Source organism: Silurus meridionalis, chromosome 27 (genome assembly GCF_014805685.1).
Source record: "Silurus meridionalis isolate SWU-2019-XX chromosome 27, ASM1480568v1, whole genome shotgun sequence".
Lineage (NCBI taxonomy): Eukaryota > Metazoa > Chordata > Actinopteri > Siluriformes > Siluridae > Silurus > Silurus meridionalis.
The window spans coordinates 1,331,285-1,352,347 of record NC_060910.1 but is presented as its reverse complement, the minus strand read 5'-3'; the positions used below and the strand labels follow the sequence as shown (position 1 = coordinate 1,352,347).

Here is a 21,063-nt window from a genome sequence, read left to right as displayed (position 1 = left end):
TTAGTGAGCCAGTGTGTGATGTTTAGTGAGCGAGTGTGTGATGTTCGTGAGCGAGTGTGTGATGTTTAGTGAGCGAGTGTGTGACATTTAGTGAGGAGTGTGATGTTTCGTGGCGAGTGTGTGATGTTCGTGAGCGAGTGTGTGGCGTTCGTGAGCGAGTGTGTGACGTGTAGTGAGCGAGTGTGTAAAGTGTATTGAGCGAGTGTGTGACGTGTAGTGAGCGAGTGTGTGATGTAGTGAGCGAGTGTGTGATGTTTAGTGAGCAGTGTGTGATGTTTAGTGAGCGAGTGTGTGATGTTTAGTGAGCGAGTGTGATGTGTAGTGAGCGAGTGTGTGATGTGTAGTGAGCGAGTGTGTGATGTTTAGTGAGCGAGTGTGATGTGTAGTGAGCGAGTGTGTGATGTGTAGTGAGCGAGTGTGTGATGTGTAGTGAGCGAGTGTGTGATGTTTAGTGAGCGAGTGTGATGTGTAGTGAGCGAGTGTGTGATGTTTAGTGAGCGAGTGTGATGTTTAGTGAGCGAGTGTGATGTTTAGTGAGCGAGTGTGTGACGTTTTGTGAGGGAGTGTGTGATGTTTAGTGAGCGAGTGTGTGACGTTTGTGGCGAGTGTGTGGCGTTTAGTGAGCGAGTGTGTGACGTTTAGTGAGAGAGTGTGTCATGTTTAGAGAGCGAGTGTGTGATGTTCGTGAGCGAGTGTGTGACGTGTAGTGAGCGAGTGTATGATGTTTAGTGAGCGAGTGTGTGACGTTTAGTGAGCGAGTGTGTGATGTTTAGTGAGCGAGTGTGTGAGGTTTAGTGAGCGAGTGTGTGATGTTTAGTGAGCGAGTGTGTGACGTTAGTGAGCGAGTGTGTGATGTTTAGTGAGCGAGTGTGTGACGTTTAGTAAGCGAGTGTGTGACGCGTTTAGTGAGCGAGTGTGATGTGTAGTGGCGAGTGTGATGTGTAGTGGCGAGTGTGTGATGTGTAGTGGCGAGTGTGTGATGTTTAGTGGCGAGTGTGATGTTTAGTGAGCGAGTGTGTGACATTTAGTGAGGAGTGTGTGATGTTTAGTGAGCGAGTGTGTGATGTTTCGTGGCGAGTGTGTGACGTTTAGTGGCGAGTGTGTGACGTTTAGTAAGCGAGTGTGTGGCGTTTAGTGGCGAGTGTGTGATGTTTAGTGAGAGAGTGTGTCATGTTTAGAGAGCAAGTGTGTGACGTTTCGTGAGCGAGTGTGTTACGTTTAGTGAGCGAGTGTGTGACGCTTAGTGAGCGAGTGTGTGACGTTCGTGGCGAGTGTGTGATGTTTAGTGAGCGAGTGTGTGATGTTTAGTAAGCGAGTGTGTGACGTTTAGTGAGCCAGTGTGTGATGTTTAGTGGCGAGTGTGTGATGTTTCGTGGCGAGTGTGTGATGTTTAGTGAGCGAGTGTGTGATGTTTAGTGAGGAGTGTGTGATGTTTAGTGGCGAGTGTGATGTAGTGAGCGAGTGTGTGACGTTCGTGGCGAGTGTGTGGCGTTCGTGAGCGAGTGTGTGACGTGTAGTGGCGAGTGTGTAAAGTGTATTGAGCGAGTGTGTGACGTGTAGTGAGCGAGTGTGTGGCGTGTAGTGAGCGAGTGTGTGATGTTTAGTGAGCGAGTGTGTGATGTTTAGTGGCGAGTGTGTGATGTTTAGTGGCGAGTGTGATGTGTAGTGGCGAGTGTGTGATGTGTAGTGAGCGAGTGTGTGATGTTTAGTGAGCGAGTGTGATGTGTAGTGAGCGAGTGTGGCGTTTAGTGGCGAGTGTGTGATGTGTAGTGAGCGAGTGTGATGTTTAGTGGCGAGTGTGTGATGTTTAGTGGCGAGTGTGATGTGTAGTGGCGAGTGTGTGATGTTTAGTGGCGAGTGTGATGTTTAGTGGCGAGTGTGATGTTTAGTGAGCGAGTGTGTGACGTTTTGTGAGGAGTGTGTGATGTTTAGTGAGCGAGTGTGTGATGTTTCGTGGCGAGTGTGTGGCGTTTAGTGAGCGAGTGTGTGACGTTTAGTGAGAGAGTGTGTCATGTTTAGAGAGCGAGTGTGTGGCGTGTAGTGGCGAGTGTGTGACGCGTTTAGTGAGCGAGTGTATGATGTTTAGTGGCGAGTGTGTGACGTTTAGTGAGCGAGTGTGTGACGTTTAGTGGCGAGTGTGTGATGTTTAGTGGCGAGTGTGTGATGTTTAGTGAGCGAGTGTGTGACGTTTAGTGGCGAGTGTGTGACGTTTAGTGGCGAGTGTGTGGCGTTCGTGGCGAGTGTGTGACGTTTAGTGGCGAGTGTATGATGTTTAGTGAGAGTGTGTGATGTTTAGTGGCGAGTGTGTGAGGTTTAGTGAGCGAGTGTGTGATGTTTAGTGAGCGAGTGTGTGACGTTTAGTGGCGAGTGTGTGACGTTTAGTGAGCGAGTGTGTGGCGTTTAGTGAGCGAGTGTGTGATGTTTAGTGAGCGAGTGTGTGATGTTTCGTGAGCGAGTGTGTGATGTTTAGTGAGCGAGTGTGTGATGTTTCGTGAGCGAGTGTGTGATGTTTAGTGAGCGAGTGTGTGATGTTTAAAGAGCGAATCTGCGGACACGGCAGTGTTTGCACTTCTTGGTTCTTGAGGTAAAAAGCCTTCTGGGTAAATTCTTAACACAGACCGCAGTGTGTGTTTGATATGATGGTGTTTGACGCGCCAAAACACTGGGGTGAACATCAAGCTGACAGAGACACAGTCTTCAGCACTTTAATGGCCCTGTGTGTTTGTCTTTGTGTGTGCTTGTGTGTGTGTGTGTGTGTGTGTGTGTGTGTGTGTGTGTGTGTGAGAAGCTGTCACGAGCGCTGAATGACTGCGAGCGATTGTGTTGACGTACTAGACCATTAATAACAGGATAATAAGGGCTGTTAAATGAAAATGTCTCACAGACAGAAATGTTTTCTCGACTGATGTCAGAGCAATTACGGCTGATCGAAGCAGCGGGGATCCTGTCTGCCTCCGAAACACTCCTCGAGACACAGACACACACTCTTTCACACAATTTGCTTAGCTGGCTAGCTAACCCAAGCTAACCTGACAGGATTTCCGACACAAGTCAAATTCATAAATGCTCAGCCACCTAAACTGACAGGAAATTACAAGTCGTATCAAAACAATCCACATGATCCATAGTTTACTTTAGCTAGCTAGCTGATCTGAGCTAATTCATGGATTCATGGCTACTTCATGCCTACCTCCAACTAGCCAGCTCACATAAACTATTATAGAATAAAAATAAATATCTCGATCTTGCTAGCTAAAATGGGCTAAGATCTAGCCTGCTAGTTGATGTAGGTTTTTCATGGTTTACTCGAGCTAGCTCGTTGGCTGGTGTGAGCTAACCTAAAAGGATTTTCGAGATTGTATGTTTAAAAACATGATATGTTTAATAATGAAGTATTCATGTCCACTTTTAGCGATCATGAGCTAATCTGACAGGATTTCTGAAATAAATTGGCAGTCGTATACAAGAATGTTAATATTTTCACAGATAAATCTACTCAGCTAGCTATCATGAGCTATCAGGATTTCTGAGATGATGTTATGGCATATTACAAATATTTACATGTTCCTTGTGTACGTCCAGCTAGCCAGCTTACACTAACGACACTGATATTCATGATAAAATGTGGTCATATTTAAACATTTTCACAAGGTCACATTGTGCACAGCTACAACTAGCCTACCATAACTTGCACAAGCTAATCCGGCAGAATACATGCACACTGAGTGTTTTATGGTTTTTAAGAGACACCTGCATGTTCCTTTTGTTTCTATGTGACAAAATTGGTAATGTAATGCTGTGAAGATTCCCTTTGACCAAAACAAATCTATAAATGTCCAGATGTTCCACTTTATTTATATCCATTAGCAGGAAGAGCAGCTTTACACACTCAGCACCAGGACGTTTTCCTCTTCAAAATTCCAGCTGAAATACTTTGCTTCTTCACTAGTTGGAGATTTTCTTCTTCCTCAGAAAGCAGTTCAGTAGGATTTAGGTGCGGTGTCTGGGCAGGTTGTTCCATGATAGATATCAATCCAGACGTCTGATCTCTAAATAACACTTACAGAACTCATACGTACTTGTCGCTTCGGCTCATCGTCTTGTTGTACGGTGAATTCGCTTCCAATGAGCCGTAGTCCAGACAGAACTGCATGGTGTTAAAGTATGAAATGGGAACCTTTCCGGAACCTTCCCAGCTCCAAAACAACCCCAAACCAATAAGCTTCCACGTCCATGTATGAGTGTGGGGGTGAGCGAGTCTAATCAACACACACGGACACTTTTACCCACCAGATGTCAACAAATTAAATGCTCAGTGTGTGTGCATGTGTGTGTGTGTGTGTGTGTGTGTGTGTGTGTGTGTGTGTGTGTGTGTAATGGTCTCCTCTAGCCTGTGTTAGCCGATGAGGAGTGGAGTGTGTGTGGAGATTGAACAGACCCCAGCAATAAAGCTGTGTGTTCTCTCTTCACACGCCTGAAGCAGTCCTGAATGTACGGTGTGCATGGGAAAAGGCAGATCAGCATCTTGCCATGTGTGTGTGTGTGTGTGTGTGTGTGTGTGTGTGTGTGTGTGTGTGTGTGTGTGTGTGTGTGTGCATGTGTGTGCGTGTGTGTGTGTGTGTGTGTGTATTGGTGTGTAAGAAAGGTATTGTCATAACAAATGAATTGACACTAATTATGTGCTAAAGGGGTGTGTGTGTGTGTGTGTGTGTGTGTGTGTGTGTGTGTGTTCTGTATACATTATCCAACTGTATTCTTCTGTCCCATAAAGATGTGCATAAGTGTGTATGCACTAGTGATGGGAAGATCGGATCAGCTCTACATGGTTCTTCCTGAAACTGTCAGTACTTATTTAGAGCCACACCATTGTATAGGACGTATTTCAGTTTCACTTGAACTAGGAGATCCAAGCCCATTCCAGCATGATGATGCCCCTGTGCACAAAGCCAGCTCCATGAAGATCTGTTTTCCATGAGTTGGATTTGGTGGAAGATCTCCTGCTATAGAGCTCTAAACTCTCTTAGGATAAATATGAACGCTGACTGCACCCCAGGAACCTTCTCGCTATCTCTCTCTACATCAGTAGATCTGTTTATTATAACAGTAAATGGAGACTGAGGGAGTTTTTTCTTGCCACAGTCGCCATGGCAGCTCATCAGGGATAAATGCACACCATTCACCTTAACCCTTAAAATTCTGTAAGGCTGCTTTGAGACAATGTCTGATGTAAAAAGCTCAATAGAAATAAACTTGACTAAATTTGAAATGGGATGTTCAAAAAAGCACAATATCTTATGGTCAGGTGTCCACCAATCGTTATATTGTATAATAGGCTAAAAGAAATGGCCAGATGTTTGGTTCACTAAACGAATGGAAAAAAGTATTTGGTTCAAGAGTCATGAAATGTTTTGTTGTACTTGAGGCAGATGACGGCACGTTTGGTTTTTACCACAGAAATGATGTCTCAGCATATTTTGATATACAGGTAATAGCTCACCAATTTCCGACCCTTTTACCATCACTATGGAGGTGATGGTACCTCCAGGGTTTACAGGGAGCAATGGGTCCAAAGAAAACTGCATTTTCTTACCCCAAAAAATTAGCAAAAAGACAAAAAACTCTTCATCTAGTCATAACTTATATCTGGTTTCCGAATAGTATTCAGTGCGTTTATTATTTTTTGGAACTTTGTTAAAGTATTTATGGCTTTTTATTAAGTTGTTCTGTAGTTTGATTTCAGTTTCTCATGTTGAATATCTTTCAGTGTTCAAGTAACGACAAAATACATCTATAATGTTTTGTTTAAGTATTTTGAGGAGTAGCAGGTAAAGATTTCCCTTTTTTGTTGCATTGTGAGTGTTACAAGACATTCTTTCATTTCAATAAATAATTGTTGACAATACGCATGTATGTGTGGTTTAAAACGTAATCTTTTTAAATGTTTAGTCTCATTTTAAAACAGAATTTATAATAAAGAAGAATTCTCTTGTTCTCTGTTTTTCAGATCTTTTCATACAAATTAAGAAAAGAAAAGAAAAGAAAAGAAACTATTTCAAAAATAATTAACACGCAGGTTTTAAGCTGATTAGACCAAATCGACTGTTTGGAATAAGTGTTTTAATGCTTATTTTGAGACTTTTTCTTTACTAACGCCTTATTTAAGGAAATCTCACCAGGTGGAAGTATCTCACTGCACTGACAGACAATTTGACCTGTTTCTGGTCTGTGTTTCTTAAAACATGCATTTATTTCTTATATTTAGACTCCTGAAGTTTTATGTTATGTTTCCAGCTTGTGTGGTTCTTCTGTAAAAGACATCGATGTTGGCTACAGTTTTGTCAATAAGCAGATGATTGGACTCTTCTTTTTATCTCAATTCGACAGTGTTATCAGGGAAGATCGATCCATAACGACGTCTGGATCAGAACAAGAAAAGAAGAAGAAAAAAAGAAAAGTCTGGTCTTTTATTGGAAACACGGTGTGATGAAGCTGTTCCCCTGCAGTTCTGCACATCAGGACTCTACAGCAGTCTAATACAGTCGAGACTCCATTAACGTGAGATTAACGAGCTCTAACTGCATGTGAATGCTGATTCAGACAGATGAGCAGAGCGAAGCGGCGTAGCGAGAGCTAATAGGAAGCAAGAGAAAGCGCGGATTCGCCAAACGAGAACTTTCCACTGATGAACACGTTAATATTTTTCTTCACACTTATAAACCCATCGCTCGCGTTCATCAGATGAAATCTGCAGCGATTACACGTCCGGAATATGATTAGCGTTTCTGCTGCAGAATGAACGAGATCCTCTACTGAGAACTCTAATACTGTCTACTACTACTTTTATTTTTTTCACAAACATATCCTGTTCTCACAACAGCGTTTTATCTATCTATCTATCTATCTATCTATCTATCTATCTATCTATCTATCTATCTATCTATCTATCTATATATATATATATATATATATATATATATATATATATATATATATATATATTAGTAAAACAATAAAAGTGTAAAAAAATAAAAGATTATGAGAATTAATATTTTGAGAATAAAGTCGTAGCAATATGAGATTAAATTAATCATTATGAGATTAATTACCACATTTTAAGAAAAATCACAGAATTGTAAGAAACGTTTCACTGTTCTTGTTATGATGTTGTTTTAGTGCCATGTTAAAAAAATGTAAAGATCTAAGATTTCAAGAATAAAGTGGAAATATTTGGAGAACAAAGTCGAAATTACAAGTATATAGTTGAAATTATGAGAATTACATAAAAATTTAAGATCTAAGATTTCAAGAATAAAGTTGAAATATTTGGAGAACAGGTTTGGGTCTCGTAGTTCAGGTGAAGAGAGAATTTCATGTTATGGCATCCAAATACGTTCGCTAAAACTTTCGGAATAATTTCCCCATCTTTGTTAGATTCCGACACAAATATCATTTTCAAATAAAAACAACACTGATGGTGGGAAATCTTTTTTCATTACCACAAACAAAAATGGACGTTAGAAGAAACCTCAAAGTCTGTCTGCTTGTTTGAACCTTCTCATATTTTGATTATTGCTTTTGGATTTATTTCTGCAGCAGTTACCTTTACATCTAAAATTTCAGGTTCCATTGGAAGTTTTCTGAGGGAGCTCTTTAAAAAGGTTCCACATAGAACCAGATTAGAAAAATACTTGAACATCCTTTGAAGAACCTTTGAGGAACCGTATTCCTATGAGTGTATGATGTGAGTGTGTGGCAGTGTGTTCATCCATAAACTAATAAAATCACAGAGGCTGTAATTCCACAGGCTGATAGAGGTGTGTGTGTATGTGTGTCTGTGTGTCTGTGTATATGTTTTTAGATCTTAGTGAAGACAATGACAGATATATCTGACTTTGTGGGGACATTGTGGCTGGTTTCCTGGAAGAAAATGTTGGAGTTGAAAGTTTCACACTTGGATAGTGTTAGATTTCAGTGTAGCATAAAATTATAATTATAATTATAACAATGGGAGGTCCTCACAAGAACAGAAAGACAAATATGTGTGTGTGTGTGTGTGTGTGTGTGTGTGTGTGTGTGTGTCTGTGTCTGTGTCTGTGTGTGTGTGGCTAGCTGTTATATGAGGGACTCTGTTCCAATCTGCATTCCTCTCATGCACATGCTCTGCTGTGTTTAATAAAAAGGCTAATGTTTTACAAGTGCCCTATTCTGCAAGGAGTTTCAAACTCAACACCTCATTACGCAGCACCGATCCCGAGCTGCTGAGACGACAATAAAGAATTCTCCAGGAGCCCTGAATCAATGTTGGTTTGCTTTAGAAACCAGCTCCCTAGGTGCACTGCATTAGCCTACGTCCTTTATGCTCATGGAGCTAACCTGCCAAGTAGTAGCAACAACTAGAAAAAACGCTGCTAATTTGGGAAACTAGCAAGCAAAAGAACATCGTGCCCAAGACACTCTTCAGCTGCCATCTTTAAAATGTGGAGGGTCGTTGTAATTTTAATTTTAGCCATGAAAGTGGGCGGAGTCTCTTTAAAGAGTCTCCCTGGCATAATTTTCTAAATACTGAGAACTAATTGGGGAGCTTTGATGTCTAAGGTCTCTTTTACTCGCTACTTGATTTTACAAGAAGAGAATGAGAACAGCATCCTAACAGATTTTTGACAGAGCTTTGATTTTACAAATCAGAAGTCTTTTGGTTTGTGACGATTTTGTGGCAATTATGTTGAACAATAGTCTACTGGTTCTAACTCTTCCGATATGTCCCCGTTTGCAGCATTGACACCATCATGTTACAGGTCAGTGAATGTAGAAAGAACGGAGAGTAGGGGTACTCACTTAGCATACGGGTCACTTGACTAAGCAAAAAAGGGTAAATAAGTTTAGGTACTTTATTGGTCACTGAAGAGTGAAAAGAATGAAGAATAAGCATGGGCACATACTGGTACAGACTAGAGGACAATCGGAACAACAGGAACTCTCAACATCCTACCTGCGCCATGGTCCATCTAATAAACAAATTTCTAATCCTGTTTATCTGATTTTTTGTTTAAGCCACTGTCTCCAAACCATACAACATCTTAGGTCTCACCACAGTCGTATAAACTTTCGCCTTTGGTGTTGGTGGCTGAATACCAGTGAAGAAGGTGATGCAGCTGTGGCTTCTTTGATTATAAGTGAAGACGGTAAAGGAGGTGTGGCCTTTTTAACTGGTAATAAACAAGGAATGTGAGAAAGCTGTGGCCTCTGTGACTAATGCTCAATGAAGAAGGTGAGGAAGATGTGGCCTCTTTGATTCTTAGTGAAGAACGTGAGGGAGGTGTGGCATTTTTTATTCTCAGTAAAGACGGTGAGGGGGGTGTGGCCTCTGGTGGATTCTTCCATAAGAAAGTAAAAAAAAATTTGTCATCTAACTAATTCGTAATTAAGATGGTGAGAGAGGTGTGGCCTCTGTGACTGATTCTTAATGTAGAAGGTGAGGGAGGTGTGGCCTTTGTGACTGATTCTCAATGTAGAAGGTAAGGGAGGTGTGGCCTTTGTGACTGATTCGCAATGTAGAAGGTGAGGGAGGTGTGGCCTCTGTGACTGATTCTCAATGTAGAAGGTGAGGGAGGTGTGGCCTTTGTGACTGATTCTCAATGTAGAAGGTGAGGGAGGTGTGGCCTTTGTGACTGATTCTCAATGTAGAAGGTGAGGGAGGTGTGGCCTCTGTGACTGATTCTCAATGTAGAAGGTGAGGAGGTGTGGCCTTTGTGACTGATTCTCAATGTAGAAGGTGAGGGAGGTGTGGCCTTTGTGACTGATTCTCAATGTAGAAGGTGAGGGAGGTGTGGCCTTTGTGACTGATTCTCAATGTAGAAGGTGAGGGAGGTGTGGCCTTTGTGACTGATTCTCACTGAGAAGGTGAGGGAGTTGTGGCCTTTGAGACTGATTCTCAATGTAGAAGGTGAGGGAGGTGTGGCCTCTGTGACTGATTCTCAATGTAGAAGGTGAGGGAGGTGTGGCCTTTGTGACTGATTCTCAATGTAGAAGGTGAGGAGGTGTGGCCTTTGTGACTGATTCTCAATGTGGAAGGTGAGGGAGGTGTGGCCTTTGTGACTGATTCTCACTGAGAAGGTGAGGGAGTTGTGGCCTTTGTGACTGATTCTCAATGTAGAAGGTGAGGGAGGTGTGGCCTCTGTGACTGATTCTCAATGTAGAAGGTGAGGGAGGTGTGGCCTTTGTGACTGATTCTTAGTGAAGAACAGCTTCATTGAGAAGGTAGGCAAGAAAATGGAGATTGAGAATAGTGGTATGGCCTCTGTGATTCCCGACAGCAAACTGACCAGTGGCTCTCAGATATAAACATTCCTGGAGCATGAAAGCTGGGAAATTGGACCAGTGGATCAGGATGATGGATGGAACAAGTGCTGGAAGGAGATGGTGTGCAAATTAGACCTTCTGTTTCTGCTCTTTATATTTTTCCGTGTTATTTTAATTTTTTGGTCAGAAAAGGAAACAGCATGTCAAAGATTAAAAAAAGGGAAAGAGAGAGAGAGAGAGAGAGAGAGAGAGAGAGAGAGAGAGAGAGAGAGAGAGAGTGTGTTCTCCGGAAAGTGTGTGTCGTTTATCACAGCTCAACGGGACGTAATTATGACAAGACGGCTATTTGTGTGTGGGAGAGAGCCGGAGAGGAACATTCTTCTTCTGCCATAAAAGGCCATGCACTCTGAGCCACCTGTTACTGCAGCTTCAATCTCCACAGCATCTGGACCTCCTTATTCAACATCCCCTGACCTGCTTATGACAGGAAATAAGTCTTTTACACACACACACACACACACGCACACGCACACACACATACACATACACACACACACACACACAGCTGTTCTCAGAAACAGACGCCATTTTAGTACACATTCAGGTTGAAAGTAATTTCCTCACAAATTCCTGAAAATATTTATCTGCACTTGATGATAAATCAGTCAAACTGTAAAACAAAATATCCTGGTAATATGTTATGTTTTGATTTCCTTTGATTTAAAAAAAAAAAAAAAAACAGCTCAATTGTTTGTTCGTTTAGAAAACCCTAAACCCTAAAAATACTGGAGAGGCACGATAATCCTGTGGCACGAGTAAAGTAAAGTGCCAGCGGCAGACACAGCAGGGCCTGAGGCAAACTGCCACCGGATTGAATGCTTTGGAGGTCAGGAAAGGCCGAACGAAGCGTGAAGCGAGCCTCCAGGTGGCTGCCCCAAGCACTTTCTGGCCGATGCGATGAGTGACACCCTCTGCGGAGGTCTGAGGCAGAGCAATGCCCTCTGCGGAGGTCTGAGGCGGAGCCACGCCCTTTATAGAAGTCTGAGGCGGACTCTGGAGCGGAGTGGCGCCCTCGGCGGGACTCTGGAGCGGATCGGCGCCCTCGGCGGGACTCTGGAGCGGAGGGGTGCCCTCGGCGGGACTCTGGAGCGGATCGGGGGCATGCTCGGCAGGGCAGACAGGCATAGAGGTGATCTTGGCAGTTCGGAAGAACAGGGCGACGTCTCCAGTCAGGCAGGAAGGCTGAGGTTGGGCAGCCCCCCAGCGGAGCTCAGGGGCTGGAGGGACAGCCGTCTCAGGAGGTTATTTAGAACCAGCTGGTTTGCCAAAGATTGTTCATGACCCACACATAAATACTCAGTTTTCTGCTGGGGGCTAAGCTTCAGAATGTTTACCGTTTCATTTGGGTCCCTGAACTGGAGCAAGCCCAACGCTTCAACACATTCGCTGGGTCCATCTTTTGGCCAAATTATTATGTCAGAAATCTTACAGGGGACACGGTGCACAACCAGATTATTCTGTCAGTGACTCTTGTGGGTGACTAGGTGAGTAAGGACCCACTATGCTAGCATGTGTCCTTTATAACAGAGGTTAGCACCACAGCAGTGACAGATGATGACTCAACATTTTTGTTTACATTTTGTACTGTTTAATTCTGTTCACTTTGTCTTGTCACAACAGGTTTACTGGCAGAGCTATTTTGTGTTTTGTGTTTTGTGCTGCACTGTCTTGTGTTGTCTTTGCACTATTTGCAATAGGTTGCACACATGCACTTTTTTATGTGGCGAGGACACATACTTATTATTGTATGTAGCATCAGGGTTCTGGAAGAACGTTGTTTCATTTCACTGTGTACTGCATCAGATATATATATGGTTGAAATGGCAAGAAAAGCTTCTTGATTCTTGACTTAAGATAAAAGCTAGCAAGCTAAATTTCTAACTTTCAATAAACTTAAGTATACATATGACTGGGAATGTGATTATAACTGCTCTTTCTGCGATTATTATTTAATTATTATATCTTTGATGAGCAAATAATTTAATCAGCTGCAAAAGAAGTGTTTGATAACAATAACAAACTAGCTAGCAACCTGAAATTAATCTGTCACAGCGGCTGCACTAATTTTTCTTTTAACACCACTCACTTTTAATAACTATGCTAGCACTTGTGTGGAAACTAAACATGCTAGCAATACATTACGTTATGATTTCCTGACAAAATTAATTGTCATACACTCGTTTGTTTGTTAGTTTAGCGAACCTAGCAGGATTTTCTCCGATTATCATCCACACTTTCTCTCATCTCAATCATATTATGATAGCTAGGATAGCTAGCAAAATTTCCTAACATGCAATAATTTTTTGTCTACATGTGACTGGGAAAGTGATTAAGCAACTATGCTAGCGTGTGTCGTTGATAAGAGTAGTTAGCACCACAGCAGTGACGGATGAAAGCTGTAAAAGCTATATATATATATATATATATATATATATATAACATTTTGTGGGACGTGCAATAATCGTGTGTCTACATATGTCCGAGGGTGTGATTATTACTGAATGTTCTGCAATTATTATTTAATTAAAATATCCTTGATGAGGATTTAATTAAATCAGCTGGAAAAGGACTGTATAACATTAGCAAAACTAGTTAGCAACCTGAACTTAATCTGTCAGATTAATTTCTCTTTTAATGTCCTTACACTAGTTAGGCTGTCTAGCTCTTTACTCTCTTACCACATGAAAGTAGCTAATGTTTAGCGTTTAATCCTGAACATATATCATAGATCTGCTTTTAAAAATGAAAATTCACAGGGAATGTGAATTAGCATCATTACTCCTTCCACTAGCTGCCTGGCAATTACCTCGACTACCTCGAACCATAAACGTAAATCCTAGAATCAGATGTAGATACATTTAGCGACTATTGGCATACAGGATGTGAATGAGCCACTAGCTGTACAATACTCAAACCAAGAAATGTATATCATAGCATTGTTATTTTCTATGGAATTGTAATTAGACTTTACGAAGCCTAGCGGCTAGCGAGTGTGCTTTGGAAATGGTCTGTTTCAGGCACGCCGAGTTTGACTTGCAGGTTTCTAATTGTTTTTAAAGGCCTTTAGCGAGCCACTGAGCGCATTAATGTAATTAATCTGGGTGTTAAGGGACGCATGGCCAAGCGTGAACACTGAGCTTTGCTACATTAATAGTAAAACTAATTATTTCATGATCGTTGATGGCTAACGACCTGTAGCGTCCCCAGAGGACAAAGTCGTGATAAATGGGTTCATTTTCCTCTTATGAGGATACATTCATTAAACACCAGACTACAGAGGAAAGAAAGAAGGAGGGAATGGTGGCGGTGGTGGTGGGGGGATAATCCTGATCCAGAGCGATGAGAGGAGGCGCTGAATTTTCGTTATGTATTAGCGAGTGGGCGAGAGAACCGCAAGGCGGAGAACCAAACAGGATTAAGCATGAATCAGAGGTTAGCGAAATGGTTAGCAACCTTTTTTTTTTACTTTCTCTCTAATTACAAGAAGCTTCGATTTATCTCCATCTTCATCTCCATCACCATCTTCACAGCTGGAAGCATTTGCACTAACAAGGCCTCTTCTGTGATGGTGCCTCAGATAAAAAAAAAAAGGATTGATGTGAGCAGGACGGAGAAATTCCGCTTCACTTCTGATTGGATCGATATTATTTGGTGCTTAAAAAACATTAATTAATAACGATAATTAGCATTAGCCTGCTGGTTAGCATCAGGCAGGACGTGGTGGTGGATTCTACTCTCGTCATTTTTTCAGGTTCCGTACTTTTACACTGTTTTTCTCGTTGGAACATGGGGTATATCAGTAGAAGAATGCTGAGGATGAAACCACCAGGAAGGAGGAAAAGAAGTCTAAAGAGGAGGTTTATGGATGTGGTGAGTGAAGACATGCAGGTAGTTGGTGTGAAAGAGGCAGATGTAGAGGACAGGGGGTATGGAGACAGATGATCCGCTGTGGCTACCCCTAATAGGAGAAGCCGAAAGAAGAAGAAGACAGTGTTCCTCTCGTTCTCATCTATGTTGCGTCTGCTTCATTTATAGACTGGGAAATGTTGACAAAGCTGCTGCTGAACAATATGTTGTGCGATATTGAGAAAAATGTATATCTCAATATTTTGGGAGATATTATCGATAGGATAATTACACGATATTTTGCTGAGTGTGTTATTGTGCTGGTACCTTGAGGACTACCGTGGACAGATGACTCCTAAAACCAGCTCCATGAAGAAATGCTTTCCATGGGTGTGAATTATGAGGAAAATCCCCTGCTATACAGTTCCAACCCTACTGAACACATTTGGGATAAATGTGAACCTCATCTACATCACCTGACTTTACTAACACCCTTGTGGCTGAATGAATCTGCACAAATCTCCTCATAATTCTATTGGAACATCTTCCAAGAAAAGTGGAGCCTATTATGATAACAGCGAACGTGGACTAGGTTTTCTAACGTTTCAGGATGAGGATTTCTGTGAACTAAAGATATTCATAAATTGTTTACACTAGTCAGATACACGCTAGGTAAACTCAAACAGGACTAAAAACAGGGCAACTAAAACAGGACGTTTTCTGCTAACCCGAGGAAGCTAGCTAGCGGAAACTAAGTTGACAGGATTTTTTGTAGAATGTCGCTCCAATAAAGAGAAAACTGGGGTCTGCAAAAGAAATATCTTTGGACTTTTGGTAAATGCTAATGCAGGGGCCGCAGACCGTTCAGGAATGATGTTTGTGGTTTAAAGTTTTACACACCCTCAAACTGGGAACGATGAGCTGTTCGGTTCTCGGCATCCAAAAAGTATGTGCCTAAGAGAACATACAAATCAGTGGGTTGGAGTAGTTGGCTTCCTCATCTTAGCTTCATTAGTTCCTGACTTTACTAACTCCCTTGTGGTTAAATGAATCTCCACAAATCTCCACAAAATCTAGTGGAACATCTTGATTGGATGTCATTTTAACAGCAAGTGGGGACTTAATGTGGAATGAGATGAAAAATCGAATGGTCAGGTGTCCACAAACTTTTGGTAATATAGTTTAATTGGTATTATGATGTATTAAACACACATGGTATGTTGTATGTAGCAAAGTAGAAGCCCCGAAAACAACCCTAACGAAGGAACAAATAAGTTGGCGAAAGACACCGAAAGAGAGACGACAAGAGATATTGGGTAAAGGCTGCAAGAAATACGGAGAGGCTGAAGAAAGAACGAGGGAAAGACACGAGAAGACATGGGCCTTAATCCTTCCCAGCCGGGGGAGTGCTGACAGGGAAAAGACGGAGTGTCTAACGGCGCTCTCTCATGGCCGAGGCAACTCTGGTGATATTTTTTTGGCGCCTGTCAGGCTGTCTAATAAAGTAGGGCTGGAATATGAAGTATCTCCTCTGATGTAACGCAGCCCATAAATCAGGTTTAATTACGTAGCATGGGGACAGGCCGTGGAAGCCCTCGGCGGATTTATGGGACCTGGACTTGGCGTCTCAACAACTATATGCTTTTAATATCATTAGCCTGTCGTATTTTATTACACCGCCTGTCACGGAGCACGCCCAGACTCCTTATTTTCCACCTTATTTCTTCTTCCTCGAACAGAACTTTTTTTCGTCTGATTTAGTAGATCCCCACCATTGTCTTATCTCTCTTTTGGCTTATCGATTTTCTTCTCTCGCATTCCGTCACGTAATTCTGCCCCTTCCCCCTCTTGTCGGTTGGAGTCTTTTTTTCCAGAGCTTTTGTTTTTTTTATGCTGTTTTTTGACAGGACATTGAAGAGAAAGATGATAAAGAGAAGGAAAGGAGGAAAAGAAAAGGAAGATGTGAGGAAACAAAGCAAGACTGGAGATCTGTCTTTTTCTTTCCTCAATTTGAATATGAAACCATTGACTGGATGATACCAGTTTCCAGATGTGTGGTAGATTTGTGGGATCTGATCTGTCAAAATCTTTTATTCATTTTCCAGGAAAGAAAAGATGAAGAAGCATAAAAAGGAGTAGACACAGAGAGCAAAACTGATGAGACTGAGGACTAATTAAGTTTTTGGCACTACACTTACCCCAATTTACCCCATCCCAAACACTAACCCTGACCAAACATTAATCCCATCTCAAACACTTACCCCATCCGCAACACTAACCCTGACCAAACATTAATCCCATCCCCAACACTAACCCTGACCAAACATTAATCCCATTCCCAACACTAACCCTGACCAAACATTAATCCCATCCCCAACACTAACCCTGACCAAACATTACTCCCATCCCCAACACTAACCCTATCAGCAACACTAACCCTGACCAAGCATTCATCCCATTCCAAACAATAACCCTGACCAAACATTAATCCCATCCCAAATACTTGCCCCATCCCCAACATTGGCCCTGACCAAACAATAATCCCCAACACTAACCCAAACATTAACCCCCAACCAAACACTAACCCCATCTCTAACACTAACCCAAACATTAATCCCCAACCAAACACTAACCACATCTCTAACACTAATCAAACATGTACCCCAACCAAACACAAACCTATTTCCAACACTAACCCCACCCTAATACAAACCCCATCCCCAACACTAACCCAAACCCAACATTAACCCCATCCCCAAAATCAACCCAACACTAACTCCATAACCCAATCATTAACCCCATCCAAACACTAACCCAAACATTAATTGCCAACCAAACACTAACCTTATCCCTAACACTAACCCAAACATTAATCCCTAACCAAACATTAACCCAATCCCAAACAATAACCCACCCCAACACTACAAAACATTAACCCCACAAACCTATTTCCAACACTAATTCCAACCGAACACTAACCTTTTCCCCAACACTAGCCCCCAACCCAACACTAACCTTATCCCTAATGCTATCCCAAACTAAACACTAACCCCATTCCAAAACTAACCCAAACCAAACATTAACCCCAAACCAAACACTAACCACATCCCCAACACTAACTTAAACCAACCATTAATCCCCAGCCAAACATTAACTCCATCCCCAACACTAAGCCCCAACCAAACACTAATCCTATCCCAAATGCTAATCCGAACCAACTGAGTCATAAAAACGCAGGAAGTGGGTGAGATTTCTTCATGTGCAAAACAATGCACTACAAATGGTATCTCCGTTACGGAGCGATTGGCCACAGTGACACTGCGCTAACTCTAGTTTCTTTTTTATACTCCTGCCATTAATGTGTATGTTTTCAATGTAAATAATAATAATACAAAAATAAACAGTGAAGTGCGAAGCGGAGAATAAAGAAATGTGCGGTCCGCCACTTAATACGTTCCTGAGGGAAACTCACATTGTAACTCTGTTCCACATGTAAAAAGGATTATATTCGGAAAACATGAGCACTGAACCGACAGCCCTGTACCGAAACGGTCCGGTACGAATACGTGTACCGTTACACCCCTAACTCCAACCCAACAGTGACCAACCTCTAACAGCACCCCAATAGCAACTGAATAATGTCACATGAGTGAATTCTTGTGTAAATTCAGGTGCACCAGGTGCTCACTCACAGTGTTTACTCTGCATCACTGCAAATAAACTCAGGATTGTTCACACACACCATCCACTTGCTGCCTTGTCGTTTGAACAGAAGGCTGCGGCATGCAGGATGAAGATGCTATCAATATACAGATACACACACACACAAACACACACACACACACACACACACACACACACCACCTAATGGCTGTTAAACATCCAGGTTTCCCTGATCTTCATCAGCACAACATTTTCCCTTCACTTGAACTAGGAGACCCCAAACCTGTTCCTGCATCACAATACCCCTGTACATAAGGCCAACTCCATGAAGATCTGCTTTACATGGGTTGGATTATGTGGAAGATCTCCTGTTATAGAGTTCCAACCCTATTGGGAACCTTTGAAATGCTGACTGCACCCCAGGCCTCCTCACCCTCACTTACATCACTACCTGACTTTACTAACACACATTGTGGCTGAATGAATTTCCACAAATCACCAAAAAATCTAGTGGAACATCTTCCCAGAGGAGTGGAGCTCATTATAACAGCAAACTAGGACTAAATAGGGAATGAGACAATTTTTAAAAAGCACAATTTGATTTATTTATTTAGTACAAAATAAGTTTTTTTTACATTATTATTTTATTTTTATTGATTTAGAGCAAAAATAAATCTACATATTTTCTAGGGGGGGGGAGACAGCAGTTTGGTGTTGAGTGTGTTAATAAACAGTGAAGTCAAAGAGTTAGTGGTGTAATTGTTAATGTATCGTGTGTGTGTGTGTGTGTGTGTGTGTGTGTGTGTGTGTGTGTGTAAAGAAAACCTGCTTGTGTGATATTTATGGCCACATTCTCCTGTCACAGTGTGTGTATGCAGCACATTGTTTATTGTTTAGCTCCATTGTGAAAGAAGGTCAAGAGGGAGCCATAACTCATCTCCTCTGTCCAACAAGTGTCCTTTTTCCCCGCATGCCCCGTGCCAAAGAGGATACACACTACGCCTGAGTGTGTGTGTGTGTGTGTGTGTGTGTGTGTGTGTGTGTGTGTGTGTGTGTGTGAAGGAGGACGACAGCTAGCAGAAGCAAAACAGCATCTGCATGTGTTTAGGTCAGCCTGGAGAAGGAGAACAGGCGGAGGGGGAGAGTGATGGAGGAGAGGGGCAGTTGGTGCTCTTAAATCAGCCGTGACCTTGCCGTGACCCCCCCACCTCTCACTGACCCACCAATCATGAGCCTCGGTAGATGAGGAAGACCAGGAGGAAGAGGAAAACACCAGGATAGAGTTGTGAGGGAGAGTGTTGAGCTAGAAAGGAGATGCAAAACATTTATGGAGCTTTGGGTTATATGATGTTATATAAACACGCACGCGCACACACACACACACACACACACACATAGACAGAGAAAAGTTTTCCATCACTTTCTATAAGATTAAGATTCTTGTTCAGATTTCTTGAATTCTTTATCTGACTGAAGTGAATTATTTTTACAATGTTGATCACATTTTCTGAACCCTTTATGCTCGATGTTAGCGTACACTCTGAGATTTTGACGTGAGACATGGTTCATAACAACAGTCGAAGTTGATGAGTTGAAGGAAAGCAAATTAAATCGCTCAACGTTGTTACAGTTCCGTTTGGAAACTAAACAAAGAGGTTTCGCTCTAGCCCCATCTAGTGGATGTTACTTTTTAGCCTCCGGACGTACAAAAAGTTCGCAGGAGACTGATTTTCTGTTTATTGAACTTCACCTCGAAAAGGAATGACAGAGTTTTCCTGTCCTGTGTTGTGTTTGGATTTAGTGGATTTATTCCATTGCAGTGTGTGTGTGTGTGTGTGTGTGTGTGTGTGTGTGTGTGTGTGTGTGTGTGTGTGAGTGAGTGGTCTGTGGACAGATGAGTTTGGCCTGATGAGATGCATGACTGCAGTAGAATTCCTATGTTTGTCCCTGTGTATTGTGTGCGTGTGTGTGTGTGTGTGTGTGTGTGTGTGTGTGGGTAATTATATTTTATGATCTTCTGCTCAGTAAATTAGATATAAATCATGATGCAGTCAGCTAGTGTCCATGTTCTCTTGCTTTATAGTCGTTCACTGCTGACTTCACAGAGCTTTGATTGCTACTCAGAAAAGCCATACATGGGGCTTCAGCTCTGCAGTGTGTGTGTGTGTGTGTGTGTGTGTGTGTGTGTGTGTTTGCTGATACAGTCCAGGCCTCTGTGCTTTGGTCAGCATCCATCAGAGCGCAGTTTGTGCAGAGCTGGCTTTTGTTATTGTTCGCTGTAAATACTGAACTTTGTTGCTAAGGCAGGTCATAAAATAGCCATTAACTTTCAGCACAGGGACACAAATCACCTCCTCATGAACCCTCACACCCGCTGTCTCACTGTGTCTTGCTGTCTCACTGTCTCACTGTGTCTCGCTGTGTCTCGTTGTCTCACTGTGTCTTGCTGTGTCTCACTGTCTCGCTGTCTCACTGTCTCACTAAGTCTCTCTGTATCACTGTGTCTCGCTGTTTTACTGTGTCTCGCCGACTCACTGTCCCACTGCGTCTCTCTGTATCACTGTGTCTCGCTGTCTCACTGTGTCTCGGTGTCTTACTGTGTCTCGCTGTCTCTTGCTCTCTTAGCCACTCTTTCTCTTTTTTTCTGTATCCCTCAAACTCTCTTAGTCTCACACGATCACTTTTTCTCTCGTTAAGTCTTTTATTCACTCTCACTGTGTATCACTAGCTGTCTTGCTGTCTCTCTCTCACAGTCTCTCTCACTTGCTGTGTCTTACTCTGTCTCACTCTGTCTTTCTCACTTGCTGTGATTCACTCTGTTTCTCCCCCTAAATGTGTCTCACTCTGTCTCTCACTCACTGTGTCTCACTCTGTCTCTCACACTCTCTGTGTCTCATTCTGTCTCTCACTTGCTGTGTCTCACTCGCTATGTCTCACTAGGTCCCTCACCCTCGATGTGTCTCACAATGTCTTTCACTCGCTGTCTCACTATGTCTCTCAGTCACTGTGTCTCACTCTGTCTCTTACTCCTATGTCTAGCTCTGCCTTTTGCTGTGTCTCACTGTCTCTCACCCTCGCTGTGTCTCACACTTTTAGTTGCTGTGTCTTACTCTGTCTCTCACTCGCTGTGTCTCACTTTGTCCCTCACCCTCGTTGTGTCTCACTCTGTCTCTCTTACTCTCGCTGTGATTCTCT

The 21,063-nt window shown here is 42.4% G+C and overlaps 1 long non-coding RNA gene across 1 annotated transcript in view; it reads left to right on the top strand.

The window, feature by feature from the left end:
* The window catches only part of LOC124380879, a 17,832-nt gene extending 10,964 nt beyond the window's left edge, over positions 1-6,868 (top strand). The window contains exon 3 of the long non-coding RNA XR_006924745.1: positions 6,385-6,868. This is a non-coding gene — a long non-coding RNA (uncharacterized LOC124380879). The remainder of the gene's footprint in view (positions 1-6,384) is intronic.
* Positions 6,869-21,063: the final 14,195 nt, after the last annotated feature.